We start from the raw sequence: 22,377 nt of genomic DNA on the forward strand, positions 1-22,377 counted from the left end.
AGTCAGGCAAGCTCCAATCATGGTCAGGCTCTGGCTTGACCTCCTGTTGCCTGCCTGGACTGCTCGGTCCAAGCAATCCGAAGGCCTCATCAAAGACAAGTTGATGCTGGCATTGTCTTGCTTTCAGCAATGAGGAGAAGGACGTGGGAAATCCCCTACCCCTGCAGCTTTCTGGCCTGAAAGAGCACCTTGCCATTCAAGAAATGTCAGATTCTCAAGGACAGTCTTCTGACTTTAATTTTTCTCACTTATTTGACACACACATGCATACACACCCGCACAAGGAGGAGAGTTCCCCTTAGGTTTGGAAATGACCTGGCTGAGCCTTGGAGGTTTCCAGCGGCCCTTGGTCTTCATGCTGCATCTTAGTGTTCCCTTGGGCAGCCTGCCCCGCAAGGCAGAGGGCTCGCGGGCTGACGTGCTGTTGGCCGAAGAGACGCCGCAGCCAGGCATTTTCTAAGGAAGGCATGCAGGCAGCCTGGGGAGATCTGCTGCCTAGGCTTGATTCCAGTGCCAAGGGCTAAAGGGCTCTTTCGTCTGCTTTTGTCTTTCCAGGGGATTTGGAGCTGTTTATAGAGCCCTTGACACCAGCAGCGGACAACAGGTAAAGTGCCAACAGCCCCATGCCATGTTGCAGCTCTGGAGCACTTTCCCCACTGCTGTGAGCTCTCCCTGGAGGTTTGGCTGGCAGGTCCATGTCTGCAGCAGAGGCTGTTCCTCTAAAGTACAGTCTAGGCTCAGGGGGCAGAATGCATTTGGGATGGCCTTTGGTGCTTCTGCTAAGCTCTTCTGTCTAGTGACAAGGCACTTTGGCCCTGCCCGCTGCCTCATTGCACCAGCACTCGCTCCGTGCTCCTTGTGATCTTGAGCAGGGTGCGTCTTCTCAAGGGAATGGTGGCCAAGGTCATTTCAGGTGGCAATCAAGATCATGTCACTTGAGGAGGGGATGTCCGAGGAGCTGGCTGCCAATGAAATCCTGGCCATGAGGGACAACAGGAGTCCCAATATCGTTGCCTACTTAGACAGATTGGCGTATTCTCATGTCAACGTAGCTTTAGCTAGTGCAAGCCCCAAGAGACTATGCCCTTTGGTCACCGGCAGAGAAGGGAGCTGGTGATGATTTCTCTGCTGGTCTCCAGAGCATGGGAGGAGGTGGAGCTGGTGTTCAATAACCTCTTGTGGCACACGTAGCTTGGAGAGCAGGCTCTGGGGTGACTGAGGCTGTGCCCATTGCTGTCTCTCCATGCTGTGGTTTTCTTCTTTCAGCTACCTGATGGATGCAGAGCTTTGGCTGGCCATGGAGTTCATGGATGGTGGCACCTTGTTTGATGTGCTTGGGGCAGTGTACCTGGAGGAAGGACAGATAGGCACTGTCTATCAGGAGGTGAGGGATCCCACTTGTGCTTCCCCGAGCCTGCCCAGGATGCCGCTTGCCAGCTGGAGGTTAAGGAGAGCCGAGATTTCTTGCTCTCACCTTTCCTTTGCTGCTGCTGCTGCTGTCACGACACACAGGAGAAGAAAGAGCATGGGAAGTGAACTGCCTGCCACTGTCCCCGCACTCCTCAGGCTCTGTTCTTGCACTCTTCCATCCTGTCTGTCCTGTGGCACTGGTGCTCGCTCACTCACTTGGTTTCACTTGCTTCCTCTTCTCAGCTTTGCCTGGCAATGTTTTCCTGGAGCCTGTCTGTCTGTCCTACATTCCTTGCCACTGGAAGGCAGCATGCAGGTGGCAGAATTTCAAGCTAAGGGAGAGGAGCTGGCGTTAGCTTCAAAGGATAGCATTGCAGCCCCGATGGCGATGGATTCTGGAACAGCTCTAAGGTGCTGCTTCCTCCTCTGCTGCCACTAGGCTTCCCCAAAAATTTTTGCCATGCTGCCTCCCAGCCAAAGGTGACGCGCTTCCTACCGAAGGCCGGTGGAACTTTTGGAAGCCCAGATGCCTTTGCTTGGAAATCGAGAAAAAACTTCCAAGAGTGTTGAAGCAGCAAGCTCTTCTTGGTGACAGCACCATGATGCTGCGCCCTCGCTCACAGTTGCCTGAGAAAGCCGTCAATCCCATCGAGCTCTTTCCTTTCTGGTGGGATGAAATCAGATCGTGCACGTTAACTTTCCCTCCCTCCTTTTTCTCTCTCAGTGCCTGCAAGGACTGCATTTCCTTCATTCCCGCCAAGTCATCCACAGACACATCAAAAGCAACAACGTCCTTGTGGGCATGGATGGATCTGTCAAGTTGGATGGGTATCCCTGCTGGGCTGCAGCATTTCCAGCACATGCCATGTGCTTGCATTTTGGTGAGTGCCGCTTGGGCAGAAGCGCCGCTTGGCCAGTGCGTGAATGGTGAGGGTGTTTTGGAAGTGGCCAATGCCCTGTTTGCCTGGCTCCAGGCACGTGAAAGGAGAGCTGAGCTGCTTTTTCAGCTCGATTCAGCATGGCCTGGTCAGGCTTGGAGTGGGCAATGGTTTTGGCCGCTTTGCCAGTGGTAGCTGGCTTTGACAGACTTTGTTTTTGTCCTCAGGTGACTTTGGCCTCTGTGCTCAGCTCAGCCCTGAGCCCAACAAGCGCAGCTCCAGCGTCAGCACTCCCAGCTGGATGGCACCGGAGGTGGTGAGAGGAGAAGCCTATGGCCCCAAAGTGGACATCTGGTCCCTGAGGATCATGGGGCTGGAAATGGTGGAAGGGGAAGCTCCTTACGAGGGGGAAGCCCGTCTCAGGGTAAGGTGCAGCTTAGCAAGAGGGCTCTGTGTGGAGAGAGCTGATGTGGCTAGCAAAGGAGCAGGTGCAGTGTCCTCTTGCATCCTTTTGCTGTAGGTTTATGAACTGATAGAAAGGAACGGGCCCCCAAAACTGCAGAAGCCCAGGCACCACTCAGCTCTCCTGCATGACTTCCTCCGCTGCTGCCTGCAGGCAGACAAGGACAGGCGCTGCTCTGCCCAGGAACTCCTGCGGGTAAGAAAAAGCAAAGGGGCAAAAAGCCCTGTCAGCTGAGGACACCTGCATGAAGGGATGAGGAGGAGTGTGGGCCACGTGGCACAGACAGCTCCCAGGACAGGAAGGCGCAGGGAGACACGCTGCCCTTGGTGCTCTTTGTGTGTCTTCCTGGTAGCCAGGGAATCCTGCATGAGCCCGTGAGGGTAGGATCCTGGAAAGTAAGAGTTCCTTTCTTTGTTCTTTATCCTCTGGGCAACATCCCTTTGTGACCTCAGGCAATCCTGCCTCCAGCCTGGCTGCTCTGATCATTTCAGCCAAGCAAGTGCAGGAAGACTGGAGAGGAGACACCTGCGCCTGAGGAGGCCCTTATGCCCCGCCAGCCAAGAGGAGGGACTCAGCACTGGTGAGGCCTCACCTGGAGTATTGTGTCCAGTTCTGGGCCCCTCATTTTAGGAGGGACGTTGAGATGCTTGAGTGTGTCCAAAGGAGAGCAACGAGGCTGGTGAGGGGCTTGGAACACAAGCCGTATGAAGAACGACTGAGGGAGCTGGGGTTGTTCAGCCTGGAGAAAAGGAGACTCAGGGGTGACCTTATAACCCTCTTCAACTTCCTGAAGGGTGGCTGTGGTGAGCTGGGGGTCAGTCTCTTTCTCCGGGCAACAACAGACAGAACAAGAGAACACAGTCTCAAGCTGCGCCAAGGGAGATGCAAGCTAGAATTAAGGAGGAAGTATTTTACAGAAAGAGTGGTCAAATACTGGAATCATCTACCCAGGGAGGTGGTGGAGTCATCATCCCTCAAACACTTTAAAAAAAGACTGGATGTGGCACTTGGTGCCATGATCTAGTTAAGGTGTTAGAACATGGGTTGGACTCGTTGATCTTACAGGTCTCTTCCAGCCTAGAATTTCTGTAATTCTGTGATTCTGTGAAAAGGGGATGTGTCATCTTGAGGCAGAGCTTCAGCCATCCCCCGAGTATTAAGAGGAGCTGTGCCATAGATAGGAAATGTGACAGTTTTCATATTTGCTCAGTTTAGGTTGTTGTGATGTGTTTTTAAGTTCTCCAGTTTTCTCCCCTATTTTATGTATGCTCCCCCTTTGTTCTGTGTTAAATGGTTCCTCCCTACACAGTTTTCCCGCCACTGTGGACCTGACAGTTAAGTTACCATGGATACCCCTTCCCCTCCACTGCCAATCTCTTATGTTATGTAATTTCCCCTCCCAGGCTTTGCCTTGTAAGTAAGTCTTCCCTCCTCCCTGGGCCCTGTCAATCACCCCCCACTCCTCCCAGGCTTCGAGAAACTTCTTCTCTCTGGGGGTTGTGGTTGGCTGGTGTCCCGGGGCCCCTCCTCTGCTTTACGTTTATTGGCTATATCCTCATGTCACTTATGTTGTGTACCTCCCTATCTATTCACAGATTGGTTTGCCGGGTTTCCCTCCCTTCTCCACCCCTTGCCTTTAAAACCTTGTTGCTTCCCCTGTTCGGTGCCATTTGCTGGGGGTTCTACCCTCCGTTGGTTGCCCTCTGCTGTGGGATTCTCCAATAAACCGACGTGATACCCCTAGCAAGTGGTCGCCTCCTTATTCGTCCTCTCAAGCACAAGTAGTCCGATTCCGAGATCCAGCCCAGCCCAAGGCCAAGATGCCAAGAGGGGCTGGCCTCCGATGCGTAGGGGCGTCGGCCATTCTCACCCCCTTCTGCTAGCCGGACATAGGGCTGCGAACGCCCTCGCACATAGGTGTTAGGTTAGATTAGGTTAGGTTAGCTGTGTGTTAGGTTCAGTTTAAAGCTCTGTTGTTTTTTCTTTCTCAAAAAGATGAAAGTTGAAAAAAATTAGGAAATATAGGGATCAAGTTTTAAGGATTATGGAACGTAGATAGCTTAGATAAAAGAAGATTGTTTAGCTTAGAATAGAGTGTTGTTAATTTAGGAAAGCTTTTAAGTAGAAATGAAGGAATTGTCATAATAAGAATTAAGCTGTGAGAGGAAAAGCTGGGCTGCAGCCCAACTGGAGCCTGCAGGCGCTCCAAGCTGTCAGCCTGAACAGGCCACCTGCAGGACCGAAGGATGAAGATGGAGAAGTAGCGAGGGGATACTTTGTTTCAGCCCAAATGCCAATAAAAGTCTAAAATATCCAGAGTGTTGTAAGACTCCCTTCCTTGCCAGGCTGTAGCTGAGTGGACAGTCCCTTTCAGAAGCCCAAAGAACACAGTGAGGTAAGCAGCTTTGCTTACCTGAAGTGTGGAGTGTCCCTGGGAAGCTGCAAGACTTGCAGATAATGAACGCCAGGAGATGAGCTCCCATTCAGGACAACACTAGGAGGCAGATGTGCAGTCCTTTCTGGGCCTCTTGTCTTGGAGATGTCAGGGCGATCAGCAGCAATCACCATTTGGTTCCCACCCTCCTCTCACTATGTCACCTATGGGATGGAATGGCATTGTCATAGTGGCATCTGGCCCTTCCTCCCTGCTTCTCTTTTCCCCCCTTTTCAGCTCAGAGCCCCAGGGACCATCTGGGCCAGCCTCATCCCCCACGGGTGTGTGCAACCACCAGGGAATCCTGCAGAGCCCCATTCCCACTCTGCTGCCTCCTTGGCTTTTTCCCACATCTGGGCCAGCCTGCTGTTGCCAGCTGTTGGGCACACACACACAGAGCATACCACACCTGTCAGGGAACAATTTGATGGAGGAGCCCCTGCTAACCACGGCTCAACAGCCCGGCACATTTCCCACCCAGCTGTGGCTGCATTTGGACTCCATCTGCTGGGATACCCACTGTGAGGGACTGCTCAGGGCCTGGATGCTCCTTGAATGGTGTCCACGGGCCTGATTTCCACGCCTCCCCATTCCTCCTACCCCAAAGGGTGCCTCAGCCTTCTAAACACAATTGTTCTTACTCTAATGGCTTCCTGTGCTTTCCTTCATACTGTAAGCAGCAGTACACAGTTTTCATTGTCTTTATTCTAGAATTGATAAAAAGAAGTTGGAAGTGCTGCTAGATTTTTTCATTTAAAACTTGAAGCATCTGCAAAAAGTAGAGAAGCTTTCTGTGCAGCTTTTCAGTTAATTTGAAGTCTCCTTCGTCTTCACGCAGTTTCAGCATATCTGTTGATTTTCCTTTGCTGTCATCTTTTAAGCTTCATCACTTGTCTATTGATCTGTAAAAAAACCCTGTAAACCCAACACAAATTTACCATCCTTTGTATTTTTCCTCATTTGGAAAAGCTGAGACTACTGTGATCTTCTCCTGTGATCTAGACTTTGATTCCCATCTTGGCTCTGGCTAAGAGCAGAACAAATGGAATTTATTACCTGCTAGTAGATCTGCTAGCAAAGGTCACAGTTAGAGCTAAGCATGGTGCTTCTCTCCCTTTGTTAAATGCACATCTTTGTGTCTAGGCCTGGTAGTTTCCAGGAGCACCTGGAAGCTACTGCCAAGGACAAAAGTCTCACTCTTGCTGGTTTGGACACGGATTTTTTGGTAGGATTTTGATCTACATCTACAGTGACCTACAGGAACTGGATCTTTGACACAAAGTGCCTTTAGCAACATTTCAAAGCATAGTGGGCAATGAAGTCCAGATACTAATGAGTTGTGGTTTGTTTGAACCCTGTGTAACATATGGTACAATAGCCCAAAACATGTTATTTTTGAGTGTTTCAGGCATTTAAAATTTAGGCTTATTCTTGTCAACACTTTTCTTTCCTCCCTTCAGAAATCTGCATGCCCATGTACTAATTTCTTTCTCAGTTTGTCGATAAGTTACCTGTCAGACAATACTCGTTTCTTGACCCAGAGATGGGGCAGCTGTCACCATTAGGCCGGATGTGACATACACTTGTGATCAGGGTCCAAGAAGAAAAAAGATTTTTTATTCTGCGTGTTCTCCAGCTTATACACGTTTAACCAAGCGTGATCTTCAGTCCACCACTGGCCTTGGCTCGCAGGTGGCCATCAAGAGAGTGTCCCGGGAGCGCATCTCGGAGTGGGCATGGCTGGTAAGTGAGCGGGGCCAGCGGGAGGAGCCGGCGGGCCGTGCCGGGCGGGGCTGAGGCGAGGCCCGGCAGGGCAGCAGCCGGAACGCTGCGAGGGCAGCGAGCGTGGAGTGAGCAGGGGCCACGCAGCGCCCCGGGCCTGGCCATGGCGAGCCGCGGCGGGGCCGGGCAGGGGCTGCCCGAGGCGCGGCGCAGCATCGGCCCCGCTGACGGCATCGTTGTCCCCCAGCAGCGCAAGGGCGCCCTTGTGCCCCTGGAGCCGGCGCTGCTGTGGAAGGTGTTGCGGCCTGGCTTCCGCGGTGTCGTGTGGCTCCTGGACTGGTTCGAGGTGCCCGAGGGCTTCGCGCTGCTCATGGAGCGTCCGCAGCGCTGTCAGCACCTCTGGTACTTCCTGCACGAGCGGGGGTTCCTGACGGAGTCCGTGGCGCGGGGGCTGCTCTGCCAGGTGCTGGAGGCCGTGTGGCGCTGCAGCAGCCAGGGCGTCCTGCGCCACCACATCAAGGCCGAGAATGTCCTCGTCGACCTGGCCACGGGTGAGGCGAAACTCCTCGACTTCGGCTGCGGCACGATCCTCTACACCCAGATGTCAGGTGAGCCCAAAGCCAGGGCCCAGCAGGGCAGCAAAGTTCCCCTTTGTCTGGCAGAGGGGGAAGAGGGAGGGAAGGAAGGAGGGAGGGAAGGAGGGGGAATCCTTCTTCAGCCAGCTGCAGCCAAGTTGCTTTTTGGCAGGGCAGAGGCTGGCTGTTGTGGAACGGGAGCTGGCTGGGAGGGAGGGAGCAGCATGGGCCTGATGAGCTGCGCCTGTGTCCCCCATAGGAGCATCAGAGTACAGCCCACCGGAGTGGATCCTCTTTGGTTGCTACCATGGCCAGCCAGCCACCATCTGGTCCCTGGGCATCCTGCTCTATGAGCTGGTCTGCGGGCACTTTCCTTTCCACACCAACGAGGACATTGTCCAGGGCCAGCTCTTCTTCCTGGATGTCTCAAGGTGGGGATGTGCCTTCAAGGCACGAGGGGAAGAACAGGGTTGTGAGAGGCAGCTGGCACATAAGCATCCTACTCTTGCAGCTGGTGAGGAGTGGATCTCCTGGGCTTAGCTGAAGGAGGTGGCACCTGTGCCTCTCTGCTGGTGTCATCCACAAGAGACGATCAATAGGAAGCTTTTGGGTGCAGCTCTGAGCACTCCTGGTGGCCTGGGCATTGTGGAATGTGGGAGAGCATGGACAGGAGCCTTGTCCCGCTGAGCGGTGGTTTCTGGTTTCTCTCCACAGAGTGGCAGCACCTAATCAGGTGGTGTTTCTGCATGGACCCCCACAGACAGGCCATCACTGGAGGACCTTTTTGAGCATTCTTGGCTGCAGGAGCCCTGCCTGGCCCAGAAGACAGCAGAGATCCATCCCTGTGCACAGTAGGATCCAGGAGCCCAGCAAGTAGCACCGGCACGGGTCTCGTGGCACTGGAAGTAAACCCCGGAGCGTTTCCCTGCGGCCGCGGCGCGGAGGAGAGAGCGCAGCTGAGGAGATGCTTCCGCTGGTCCCCGCGAGCTGTGGAGGGAGCGGCTCCATGCTGCCCGTCCCATTGGAGAAGTGGTGGCAGTGCAGTGAAGGTGCCACGGACTGGGAGAGGGGAAACATCCCCCTGCAGCTCAATGGCATCGTGATGTCCCCACAAGCCAAGGCACAACTGGCATGTTCTTCTGGAGCACGACGTGAAGCTGGGAACACCATCCTGGAGCTGGGAACACCATCCTGGAGCTGGCCGCCGGCGGGGCAGAGCCCATTGGCTTCGGCTGCGGCCCCTGCCTGGAGGACACGCTCTGCGCCCCAATGTAATCAAGAGGAGTCCCCAGCCGGCGCAGGGACGGGGGGATGCTGGTGCTTCCAGGCACAGCAGGGCTCAGCCTGGCCATGTGCCGGAGGTTCCCCACTCGGCGGCGCTGGGGAATATTAATTTTCCTGCCGGCCGCCGAGCTGCTTTTTGGTGGGACAGGGGACGGATGTTGTGGAAGGAGAGCCAGCTCCTGGCCTTCTTGACAGCTTCTGCCAGCCAGCCTGGCACGGGCTGAGGCGGGGGCAGCCAGCCTGACAAAAGCATCCATCCATGTGGATGGGAGGCAGCAGAGGGGGACGGGTTCTGAAGCTGTGCCCCAGCTGGTCTGCTCTGCCGCCCCTTGAGGAAGGGCTGCGTTTATGGGCAGGAAAGGTGGGGATTTTCCCCACCCGTGGACAGGTTTAATTCTCACATGGAGTGGTCAGACCCTCCACAGGGCCGTGAAATGGTGACAAGCTTTGTGCTTTGTTTCCAGGTCTCGTTTTGAATTGACTTTCGTGCTTTTGCTCTTTGTTTTTCCCAGGAGGATTACACCTGGTTCCCGGACCGGACGGGGGAGCGCCTGCAGCGTCCAGTGCCAGCGCTACCCCAGGGGCCACGGTCTGTGGGGACAGCCCCTTCCAGAAGGACAAGGACCTGGTGCGGGATCGGCTCCTCTCCTGGCAGCAACTCTCCAGAGGTGGGCACCCGGCTCCACAGCTCAGCTGGCAGAATGGCTCAGGGCAGGCGGCAGCGGGCACACGGGCATCCCGCTCTTGCAGCTGCTGAGGAGGTTGCTGTGCTGTGATTAAGCAGAGGAGGTGGAACGTGGCCTGAAACGCTGCCCTTCTCTAAAAACAGAGAATGGGTCGGGAGGTTTGGGCTCTGAGCACAGCCAGCAGCCTGGCCCAGGCACAGCCATGGCAGGACAGGGGCACAGGAGCCTGCTGCGACTGACCGTGGCTCTCTGGTTTCTCTCCGCAGGCTGCCAGCACCTCATGCCATGGGAATGGCCCCACTCAGCCTGCCAGGCTGGGAGGGCTGGAGGGCGGCCGGTGTTCATTTGCTGTCAAAAATAAATTGGGATTTTTTTGTCATTATTGGAGTGTTTCTTTCCTCCTTTTCCAAGTTTTTGGCCTCCTGTGATAAATGGATGTGATTTGTGCTAACAAAATTGTAATTATATAAATATTTTTGGAAAATAATTGGAAAGGTATATGTGATGAATGTTATGAAGCACATGGGTTTCTTTTAGATGATACATGTAGGAAACAGGATATGGGAGACTGGATGAACAAAAGTTAGGAAGACTCCCAAGTCAGAATTGACATCAAGACAAAGTTAAGACAACTCCCAGGACAGGATCGGCCGTGACATGAATAAAGTTGGGACAATTCCAGACAGGGAGTCTAGAATAGTGCTCTTATCTATAAAATAATAAGGCTTACTTGGAACACAGTGCTTACTTACATAACACAGGACTTGGGGCACGTGCACAACCTGCCAGGTTATTCAGAGGACAGCGAGGAAGACTGTTGGCCTTCCTCCAAGAAGAGAAGCAAAGAGCCAGAAGCCCCCTTAGCCACAGCGGAAGCATGCGCTGTGTGTGCTGTGGTGATGTAGATTTCAAGAACCGGAAATAGGAGGAGATTTACAGGAAAATATTGATGAATATGTATTAGCACACAGTATATAAGTTGTGTTGGGATCCTTTTGCCTTTTGCACATGAGGCAGGGTGGGAAGCCCTCCCCGTACCCCGATCGATGGGTTTTGCTTATGCTTCATCTGAACCACTGCCAAATTTCTTTTTGTAACTACTGGATGCTATTTGATCATATTATTTTATCTCAATTAAAACTGCTGCTAAATTGTAAGTTTGTGGTTTATTAGACATATGGGACCACATATATAAGATCAGGAATACGACTTAATAGTTTACAAAACCAAAATGAATATTATTCAGCTAAATTAACAAGGAATAGAAAAGCATTCGAGACTTAATTACAAAGGATAAAGTCACAGAAATTATGATACTTGATTAAATGAATATGTTTTTACTTAATGAGTTAATAGCTCAGTCTCCTCTGGCTTTTGATCTCCTCCCCAGAAGGGGTGCAGTTCTTTGATCTCCTCTCCATGGGGGGCACAGTCCTTAGGGTTTGGTCTAGGCTTTGGCATGGGGTGTTGTGTTTTGGATGATGATGACTGCCAAAAACCCCCATAAAATCTCCCCCGGAACCCCCATATTCACTCAAACCCCCTCAAACTTCCTCCCAACCACTTCAGGAAAAATTTTGGGTGGATTTTGGGGGGGGTTTGGGTACCTCATGCATGCCGAAGTGGGCGTAGGATTCAAACCCACTAAAAATTCCCCCCTAAAATTCCCCTAAAATCCCTCCAAATCTCCCCCAAACCCCCAGAGGATGGATTTGGAGGAAATTTTGGGTTAATTTTTGGTAATTTTGGGTCAATTCTGGGTGGATTTTGGGTGGTTTTGGTACCTCCCCGACACCAAATTTGGCACAGGATTCAAACCCAGACAAAATCTCCCTCAAATCTCCTCAAAACCCTCCAAATTCTCCCCCAAAATGTGGGGGTTCCCAGGAGGGGGCACCGCTGATCCAGGGCATCGAGGCGCTGCCTGCAATCATCCATAACCGCCCCCAACGAGCCTCCAGGGCTTTACCCTCCATGAGCTGCAGCAGACTTGTCAGGAAAGGTGACAAGAGCCCGTGAAATGGTCCTTGTTGCAGGCAGATTAGCCACTTCAAAACTCCCTCCCATGAAAAACAAAAAATCTTAAACTGTTCCTAAATGTGAAAAACACGTTCACTCTCCTGTGAAAATGTAAAAAGTTTAATAAAGGACAATGGGAGACCAGGACCATGGAGCAAAGGTTATCACAGCCGGGTGCATCTTGGCACTGGGGATCCCCCTGAAATACCTTTCCCCTTACATCAGCCTGTTGCATATTCACAGACCCTCATGCACAGCAAACTTTACCCCAAACTAGTTTACATGCTTCAAGAACGGTTTAGCATGGCTCTTCCTTGGATCTGCCTTTTTAGGGCATGCAGATTCCTTGGTTGTGGTTTTAGTCCATTCTTATCACCTCCAGTTTTTGGGCCTTGGTCCACTCTGCCTTCAGACGGGGAGTGCTGATAGTTGGCAGATCTGTACAGGTGTCCTCATCCTGCGTGCATTGGATGTTATCCCATTCAAGCAGGCAGTTTAACACAAGCAGCCATTTCACTAAGCTTAATTAATGACAGAAAACAAAACTATATCTTTACAACACAGTTACTTTAACATCACACATATAAAATCTATTTTAATATCTGTGAAAAGCCAATATTATAATACGTATCCATAAAAATAAACCTCTCGCTGAATGATGGTAGATGTCGGTCCCATGGCCCAGTCCCAGTACTGGGAATTTTGCTTCCCTTACTGGAAATTCCCCTCCTCATAAGCTTTCTAGTCCCATGTTTTTAAGGTCACTATCATTATACACATATATTATAATATTGGCTTTTCAAAGATATTAAAATGTATTTTATATCTGTGTGTTAAAGTAACTGTTATTGTCTTGGTTTGAAAAGACAGGTGTCAGCTAAGGAAGGCAGGTTCCTCCCCTGGAATGGAAAATGTAAACCCCCTCCCTCTGAATTGTTGTAATTTTGAAATTAAGGGGCTCTCAAGCAAAGATATGGGAATAGGAATAACAGGTTTTATAAGGAAAAATTAAAAATACAAATGCTGTAGTACAAACAAACAAAACCACTGACAGAGTCAGAACAGTACCTGACACCTTGTGGGTCAGGGTATTGGCAGCAGTCACAGTCAATGGTGGCTGCAGCCCTCCTGCAGTGCCAGGTGTGGTTCTGTTGGAGCAGGGAGCCTGGAGAAGGGTGGAGTTTTCCTCTGAAGGTCCGGGCTGCTGCAGATGGGCTGGGGAATCTTCCGTCCTCTGGGAATCCAGTGGAGAACACAGCTGCTCCTCTGGCAATGCAGTGGGAAAAGGCTGATCCTCTGGGAATCCAGTGGGAAAAGGCTGATCCTCTGGGAATCCAGTGGGAAAAGGCTGCTGTGGTGTTCCAAACCTCAGATTCTATCCAGGTAGGAATGCTTGGCTCCTCCTCCTGGGCGGAGCATCACCTAATGGCAGGATGTCATTTTATCAGCCATGCAGGGACACTCAATGGCCCATTAACAGCAGATAATTAATAATTAATGGCCAGTCCATTATCAGAAGATATCTCCTGGAGGGAGGATTGGTTGTGGAAGAGATAAACTGCCCAATGAACAGAAGATAACTGCCCCACCTCTGACAGATGGCAAACAGAAAACACACTTACCTTGCAATCGAGGACCTGTCCTCACTGGCTGCCCCCATTCTCCAGAGTTCATGGTATCCAGGGAGGCCACAGCTGCTGATGTCGGGAACAAACAAGTTGGGTCTTGGTTTGAGAAAGCTCCAGAATCCATTTCTGACCCCCGACAGACAGAGCAAAGGCAGAGCCATGGGGTTTTTATAGGGTATCCCAGGGCTGGAGTTGGGGTTTGGGTCAAGGGAGGAGTTCTTAGCAACACAAGAAAGGTGAAATCAAATTCCTGCCTCTTAGACACAGAGCCACTCCACACAGAATGTGTCCCCAAGTCCTAAATTCCCCCTCAAACTCCTGATTAATGGAGGGACTTTGGACATCTTTGATCAATTTCATTCATTTAACCCTGTTTGGCTGCTTTTAAGAGATGAAGATGAAGCAGAGGAAAATTCAGGCCAAACGTAAAGGAGAAGCAGCCAGGTGTGTTCCCAACATGGATCACAGGAATGTGAGTGACCAGGGCTGTGCCCAAAGTGCCTCCTGCAGTGGGGGATGGAGCTGGAGCAGCGCACGAAGCTCCTCCCGCACTCGGGGCACTCGCAGGGCTTCCCTTACCGGTGGCTCCGTTGGTGCTTGTTCAAGTGAGAGCGCTGTGAGAAGCTCTTCCCACACTCCTCACACTTGTAGGGCCTCTCCCCAGTGTGGATGCGCCGGTGGGTGATGAGGGTGCAGTTGCGCTTGAATCCCTTCCCGCAGTCGGGGCATTGGAAGGGCCTCTCCTCTCTGTGAATCCAATAGTGCTTGAGGAGATAGGTGCTGGTCTTAAACCTCTTCCTGCATTTATCACACTCGTAGGGCCTCTCCCCTGTGTGGATCTTTTGGTGGCGGATCAGCTGGGAATGCAGCCTGAAGCTCTTTCCACATTTCCCACACCTGTGCGACCGTTTTCCAGTGTGGATGTTCCGGTGCTGAATCAGGTTGGCGCTCTGTCTGAACCTCTTCCCACACTCCCCACACTCGTAGGGCCGTTCCCCAGTGTGGGTCCTCTGGTGCCTGATCAGGGTTGAGCTCCGACTGAAGCTCTTCCCACATTCCTCACACTCGTGGGGCCTCTCCCCACTATGGATTTGTCGGTGCATGACAAGATGGGAATTGTGCCTGAAGCCCTGCCCACAGTCGGGGCAGCGGAAGGGCCTCTCCTCTGTGTGCGTGCGCTGGTGCTGGAGGAGATCAGACCTGGACTTAAATCTCTTCCTGCACTGATCGCACTCGTAGGGCCGTTCCCCAGTGTGGGTCCTCTGATGCTGATTCAGCTCGGATCTCAAGCTAAACCTCTTCTCACACTCCTCACACTCATAGGGCCTTTCCCCAGTGTGGGTCCTCTGGTGCCTGATCAGGGTGGAGCTCCAGCTGAAGCTCTTCCCACATTCCTCACACTCGTAGGGCCTCTCCCCAGTGTGGACCACCTGGTGCCTCATCAGCTGGGATCTCAAGCTGAAGCTCTTCCCACATTCCTCACACTCATAGGGCCTCTCCCCGGTGTGGATTACCTGGTGCCGGATCACGCTGGAGCTCCGGCTGAAGCTCTTCCCACATTCCTCACACTTATGGGGCCTCTCCCCAGTATGGGTTTGTTGGTGCATGACAAGATGGGACTTGTGCCTGAATCCCTTCCCACAGTCGGGGCAGTGGAAGGGCATCTCCTCCATGTGCGTGCGCTGGTGCTGGAGGAGATGGGAGCTGGTCTTAAATCTTTTCCTGCATTGATCACAATCGTAGGGCCGTTCCCCAGTGTGGGTCCTCTGGTGCTTGATCAGGTTGGAGCTCATCCGGAACCTCTTCCCACACTGCACACGTTTCTGGGGCTTCTCCCCATCATGGAGCTGCTCATGGAGCACCAGCTCCGAGCTCTGGCTCCATCTCTGGCTGCCTTCGCGGCCCAGGTTGGCTCTTTCCCCCTCAGATCCCCACCAGCTGCGTTTGCAGCCCTTCCTCGTGCGGCATCTCCAGGGCTTTTCCTCCGTGTTGGATTCCTGCGCTGTGGAGCCGCTCAAAACGGCCTCTTCCACCAGGTTCTGCCGCGGGCATTTGTCCTCCCTGCTCTCCATGCTCAGCTCCTGCTCTGGGGGAGGAAGGACAAGGACAGGATGGGATTTGCCTCCATACCACAGGCAAGGGCAAGGAGATCCCGCCAGGGCTGAGCTGCAGCCGGGGCCATGCTGGGCTAGGAGATGGAGCAGCACAGAGGGGAAAAGGGCACTGACTTCCTCCTCACCTGCATCAGTGTCCTGGGGCATATTCCTCTGCCTTGCAGCCTCCCAAGGGTTGGGAATGGGAAATCCTGGTTTGGGGAAAACAAGGGATGAGCACATTGAGTTTGAAGGTCCCTCTGCCCAAGTCCATCTCTAGGAGTCACTGGCAATCTGGGTGGCATAAAAACCTCCCAAACACCAAGATTCAGCCCTGGAAAAGCCTCCCAGGAGTTTCCTGTGCCTGGTCCCTCCTCTTTGGTGTTTGAGGGTTCCCCCTGTCCCAGCTGCTGGGGTCACGCTTGGATTGGGGGCCCCCATTCTCCTCGGTGCCTGCCCTGCTCAGGCTGCTGGCAGTCCCAGCAATGCCAAAAGCTCCCCCCTCTTCGCTCTCCCCATTTCGGGATGCCGGGGCTGTTTGAGCTCCTGGGCTCCCTTCTCCCCTCATTCTCTGCTCTGGGCTGCAGCGGCTCCAAGGAGTCCCCCCTGCCCCTCTCCAGGCTCTTGAGGCTCCCGCCAATGGCGGCGTTCCCCCTCTCTGGGCTCCCCACTTTGGGCTCCTGGGGGACACAGGGCTCTGCTCCTCCAGGCTGCCTCTGCCGGCACCGCCACTGGCACCCCCCGATGTCCCCCCGAGGGGCCTTTTCTGCTCAGCCTTGGACTGCTTCATTCTCCAAACATCCCCCCAAAAACCCAACCCAGGGACCTCCCGGGATATCTGGGCTGAGCTCCCTCCCCCTCCCCACTCACCTGCTCGATGGTGAGGGGGGGGTGATGATCCCACAGGTGGGGGCTGCGAATTCAGGGGAGGAATGACCGCGTGGTTTTCTTCTTTCCTTGATTCTCCTTTGTCCCTCCTCTTCCTCCCTCTCCTCTTCCATCCCTCCTCCCCCCTAATCCCGCCACCCCCTCCATCCCTGCCCTTCCCTTCCTCCTCCTCCTCCTCCAGCAGCAGTCACACTCTCGGTGCCCTGTTCCCGCAGCCCTCGAAGCACTCGGCAGGAGCGGGGATGGAGCTGGGACAGGTCGGGATGGGCAGCGCGGGGCTCTCGGCTGCTGCCAGCCGCTGCGGGCGGGGGGAACCCGGCCTAGGCCAAAGGAGAGGCAAACTGGGGGCTGCACATCCAAACTGGGCCTTGCTGGGGACCCTGCCTGGCCACTGCCAGCCCTTGGGGCTCCTCTCGGCACATCCGCCGGGGGGGAGCGCACCAGGGCTGGGGGATCCCAGCAGTGGCAGCACTGGGACTGGTTTCCACTGGGAGTGACTGGGAATGACTGTGAGCATGCTGAGGGACACTGGGATATACCTGGAGTGTCTGTTAACCATACTCGGATGACTGGAACCACACTGGGAACAGGTGGGACCATGCTAGGGAGAACTGGGACACCATGCTGGGGGTACCTGGGAGCGAGTGGGAATGACTGGATGTACACTGGGGACAACTGGGCATGACTGGGACCATGCTGGCAGGGATTGGGATCATCTATGGAGTACCTGGCACTATACTGGAACAACTGGGATCACACTGGGAGGAACAGGGAGTGACTGGAACCTTGCTGGGGGCTACTGGGATCACAGTAGGAGGAGCTGGCCAATGCTGGGAGTGACTGGCATCATACTGGATCATACTGGCAGCCACTGGGACTGCACTGAGGGTGACTGGGAGTGGCTGTGAGCAACTGGCATCAGGCTGGAAGCAACTCAGGGCAGCTGGGAATGACTGGGAACATGCTGGGAGCAACTGGGATACACTGAAACCACAAAGGGGGTAAATGGCAGCAACTGGAGCCACACTGGATGATCATGGGAGCAGCTGTGCCCATGCTGGGATCCTACTGGGATCCTATGGGAAATGGCTGGGATCATACTGGGAGTGACTGGGAAGGTGCTGGTTCTGACTAGAACCATACTGGAAGTGACTGGGAGCAACTGGGCCCACACTGGGAGTGCCAGGGAGTCACTCTGAGCATGACTGCAATAACGCTGGGAGTATCTGGGACTGACTGGGGTCATACTGGGGGTGACTGGAACCATACTGGGAGTGACTGGAAGTGGCTGTGAGCAACTGGAATCATGCTGAAAGCAACTGGGGGGAACTGGGAGTGACTGGGAGCATGCTGGGGCTGACTGGGATATACTGGGGGAGACTGGGAATCACTGGGATCATACTGGAGGCTCCTGGGGTAATCCTGGCATTGACAGGGAGCAACTGGGATCATAATGGGGGCCACTGGCATCATACTGGGAGTGACTGGGATCATCCAAGAAGTGAGTGGAACCATACTGGGAGTGACTACTGCTCCTGCTGGGGTCATCCTGGGAGCCACTGGGATCACACTTTGGGCAACTGCCAGAAACTGGGATCATGCTGGAGGCAACTGGGAGGAACTGGAAAAGACTGGGATCATTCTGATCTAACTAGAACTGTACCAGGCCAACTGGGATATGCTGAGACTGTCTGTGACCATACTGGGGGGACTGGAAGCACACAGGGAACAGCTGGGACCATGCTGGGGGCAACTGGGAGTGAGTTGGACCTCGGTGAGAGGGACTGGGACTATTCTAGGGACAACTGGGACCATGCTGCGAGGAACTGGGAACAAGTGGAACTACTCTGGCAGCAACTGGGATCATACTGGTTTGACAGTGGGAGCAGTTGGATCCATGCTGGGTGAGACTGGGATCACACTGAGGATGACTGGAGTCATACAGGGATTAACTGGGAATGGCTGTGAGCAACTGGAATCATGCTGAAAGCAACTGAGGGGAACTGAGAGTGACTGGAAGCATGCTGGGGAGGACTGGGATATACTGGGAGAGACTGGGAATCACTGGGATTATATTGGAGGCTCCTGGGGTCATGCTGGCATTGACAGGGAGCAGCTGGGATCATACTGGGGGCCACTGGCATCCGACTGGGAGTGAGTGGAGTTACACTGCAAGTGACCGGGATCATACTGGGAGTAACTGGGATCATACTGGGACTGACTGGGATCATACTGGGAGTTACTGGGATCATACTGGGAGTAGCTACAATCGGACTGGGATTGCAGGGGGTGTGATTAGTCCCTGTCTGGGGGGTGCTGGGAGCTGCCAGGCGTATGCTGGGAGCCGAATGCACAGCCACTGAGGAACTGGGAGCAACTGGGAATGGCAGGATGCAGCTGCAGCAGCGGCAGCTCCCCGGTGGCCCCGTGCCAGTGCCGCTCGTGGTGCCGGCTCTGGCTGTGCCGAGATCCCGCTGGAAGGGGATCCCAGCCAGGGACCCCATGGACACCAACTGGGGGAAGCCCGGGCCGGGCTCCGACAGCGCCACGGGCAGAGAACGCAGGGACAGGAGAACTGGGGGGACACCGAGATTTGGGGGCTGGGGGGCACGGGGGAACCAAAGGGAGAGCTGGGCAAGCAGGGAATGGGGTTTGGGGGTTCCAGGACTGAGAAAAGGGGAGGCTACGGTGGGTAGAGGGGGCACGGGCTGGGCTAAGGGGGTTCCTGCATGCAGGAAAGGGAGCTCCAAGGATCCCCGGTGTCCCCATTCCCAGCAAAAGGTGGGAAAACCCGGGATGGCCGGGAATAAGGGTCCCAGGTGTCCTCGGTGTTAAGGAAAGGAGGGGCTGGGGGCTGGGAAAGGCAGGAACTGGGGTCCAGGGGGTCTCTGCGGGAAGGAAAAGGGGGCTCTAGGGGCTGGGAGAGGCAAGATGGCCGGGAAGGGGGTGCGGGGTGGATCCCATGCCCGGGAATGGGGGTGCGGGCGTTGTTGGTGCCGGATCAGGGGGTGCAGGGTGGATCCCCTGCCCAGGAATGGGGGTGCGGGGGTTGTTGGTGCCGGATCAGGGGGTGCAGGGTGGATCCCCTGCCCAGGAATGGGGGTGCGGGCGTTGTTGGTGCCGGATCAGGGGGTGCAGGGTGGATCCCCTGCCCAGGAATGGGGGTGCGGGGGTTGTTGGTGCCGGATCAGGGGGTGCAGGGTGGATCCCATGCCCGGGAATGGGGGTGCGGGGGTTGCTGGTGCTGGATCAGGGGGTGCAGGGTGGATCCCATGCCCGGGAATGGGGACTCGAGGGGATCCCGGTGCCCAGGAATGGGGGTTCAGGAACCCCCGGTGCTCCGGGATGGGCGATCAGAGCGTCCCGGTACTGGGGATCCCCCTCAGCTCTCGCCGCCCCCCGGGCCCCAGGAGCGCCCCCAGCGCTAGAGCTATCGTGCTGCTCCTCCTCACTCCCAGTGTGATCCCAGTATGGTCCCAGTAGAACTCAGTCACCCGCGAGCTGCTCCCAGGATGATCCCAGTACAGCCCAGTCACTCCCACTGCTGCCATCCCCCCACCCCTCGCCCCGTTCCGACCTGACCCGGCTCCATCCCCGCTCCTCACGCCGGCTGCGAGGGCTCCGGGACTGGACGAGGAGGAGGGAGGAAGAGGCGGAGCGGCAGCAGGAAGCGGCGGGAGCACAGGACGGCCGGAATCATGCGGCTCCAGCGCTGCCTGAACTCTGGAACCCAAGAGCATCGCCCCCCATCCCGCAGGTGCCCCCTCTCTGGGCTCCCCACTTTGGGCTCCTGGGGGACACAGGGCTCTGCTCCTCCAGGCTACCTCTGCCGGCAGCCGCCACCGGCACCCCTCGATGTCCCCCCGAGGGGCCTTTTCTGCTCAGCCTTGGACTGCTTCATTCTCCAAACATCCCCCCAAAAACCCAACCCAGGGACCCCCTGGGATATCTGGGCTGAGCTCCCCCCCCCCCCAATCGCCGCTCGCCTGCGCTTTGTGAGGGGCGATGATCCCACGGGTGGGGGCTGAGAATTCAAGGAAGGCCCCCGTTCCCGCAGCCCTCGCAGCCCGTGGCAGGAGCGGGGACAGGTCGGGATGGGCAGCGCAGGGCTCTCGGCTGCTCCCAGCCGCTGTGGGCGGGGGGAGCCCGGCCCGGGCCAAAGGAGAGGCAAACTGGGCAAACTGGGGGCCTTGCTGGGGACCCTGCCTGGCCACTGCCAGCCCTTGGGGCTCCTCTCGGCACATCCGCCGGGGGGGAACGCACACAGGGCTGGGGGATCCCAGCAGAGGCAGCACTGCCAGGGACTGGGCTGGACTGGGATCGTACTGGGAGTGACTTGAGCTGTACTGAGTTTGTACTGACATCATACTAGGATTGTACTGGGATTGTACTGGGTTTGTGTTGATATTATACTGGGAACATACTGGGAGTGGCTGGGATTGTACTGTGTTTGTACTGACATCATACTCGGATCGTACTGCCATTGCAGGCCAGCGTGTGATCGCACTGATGGACACTGGGATCATACTGGGATCATACTGGGAGTGAGCAGGAGCCTGCGGGGAGCAATTGAGACCATGTTAGCGGCAAATGGGATACACTGGGAGTGACTGGGATTATACTGAGGATGACTGGGAGTAGCTGTGAGCAAGTGGGGACATGATAGGAGCAACTGGGAGGAAGTGGGAGTGACTGGGTGCATGCTGCAGGTGATTGGAAACTGCTGAACTTCAACTGGGATGATGCTGGAGGTGACTGGGATCATACTGGCAGTGAGTGCCACTACACTGAGGCTGACTGGGAGTGCTTGTAAACAAATGGGATCATACTGGAAAGAACTGGAAAGATGCTGGAGGGAACTGGGGTACACTGGGAGATACTGGGAGTGACGGGAAGGAAAGTGAGGGTGAAAGAGAACAACTGGAACCATGTGGAGCACAACTGGTTCATACTGGCAGGGACTGGGAGCACACTGGGATCATTTTTGGATCATACTGGGAGGGACTGGACTAATACTGGGAGTAACTGAAAGTGACTGGGAACACACCCTGCACATCATCCCCCATACTGGGCCTGACTGGGAGCATGCTGGCAGCAAATGGCATCATACTGGGACTGACTGGGTTGATCCAGGAAGCAACTGGAACCATGCTGGAGGCAGCTGGGACCTTACTGGGAGAAGCAACTGGGATTACACTGGGACCACACTGGGAGGGCTGGCATGTGACTGGGATCAAACTGGAGCTTACTGGGATCATATTGTGGCTGAAAGGGAGCAACTGGGATCACACTTTGGGCTACTGGGCGCAACTGAGAGAAACTGGGACGATGCTGCAAGCAAACTGGAGAAACTGGGAAGGACTGGATGCATGCTGGAGGCAACTGGGATATACTGGGCATGACTGGGGGATCATATTGGGATAACTAACACCTTACTGGGGCCACTGGCAGTGCCTGGAAATGACTACAGACATGCTGGGTACTACTGGGATATACTGGGAGTGTCTGTAACCATACTGGGGGGACTGGAACCACACTGGGAACAACTGGGACCATGCTGGGGGCAACTGGGAGTGAGTGGGACCATGCTGGGAGGGACTGGGACCGTATGGGGAGTAACTGGGACTAGAGCAGGGGCAACTGGGTTCAACTGGGACCATACTGGGAGTGTCTGTAACAACAGGGGAGTGATGGAAGCACATTGGGAACAGCTGCGTCCATGCTGGGAGCAACTGGGATCACACTGGGGGCACTGGCATCAGACTGGGAGTGACTGGGAGCAACTGGGATTAGACTGCAAGTGATTTGGGTCATACTGGGACTGGCTACACTCATACTGGGATTATACTGGGTGTGAATGGAACCTGACTGGGGGTTACTGGGAGCTACTGGGCCCGTGTTGGGAGGAAAATGTGACACACTGGGAGCAACTGGGATCGGCTGGAAGGTACTGGAACCGTGCTGAGAGGACTGAGACTACAACTGGGATCATACTGGGAGCAACTGGGACCACCCTTTGAGCAACAGATAGAAACTGGGATTGTGCTAGAGGAAACTGGGAGTGACTGGGGAAGACTGGGATCATTCTGAGGTAACTAAAACATACTGGGAGTGTCTCTAACCATACTGGGGGGACTGGAACCACACTGGGAACAGCTGGGATCACGCTGGGAGTAACTGGCACGATGCTGGGGGAAACTGAATCTACCCTGGAGGCAACTGGACACGACTGGGACCCTGCTGGGAGGGACTGGGACTAATCTTGGAACAACTGGGATCATAATGGGAGGAACTGGG

The 22,377-nt window shown here is 54.8% G+C and overlaps 1 pseudogene; it reads right to left on the reverse strand.

Annotated features, from left to right (window-relative positions):
• LOC132077834 (uncharacterized) overlaps positions 1–22,377 on the reverse strand; it is a 672,057-nt pseudogene that overhangs the window by 376,912 nt on the left and 272,768 nt on the right.

This window comes from Ammospiza nelsoni, chromosome 10 (genome assembly GCF_027579445.1).
Source record: "Ammospiza nelsoni isolate bAmmNel1 chromosome 10, bAmmNel1.pri, whole genome shotgun sequence".
Taxonomy (NCBI): domain Eukaryota; kingdom Metazoa; phylum Chordata; class Aves; order Passeriformes; family Passerellidae; genus Ammospiza; species Ammospiza nelsoni.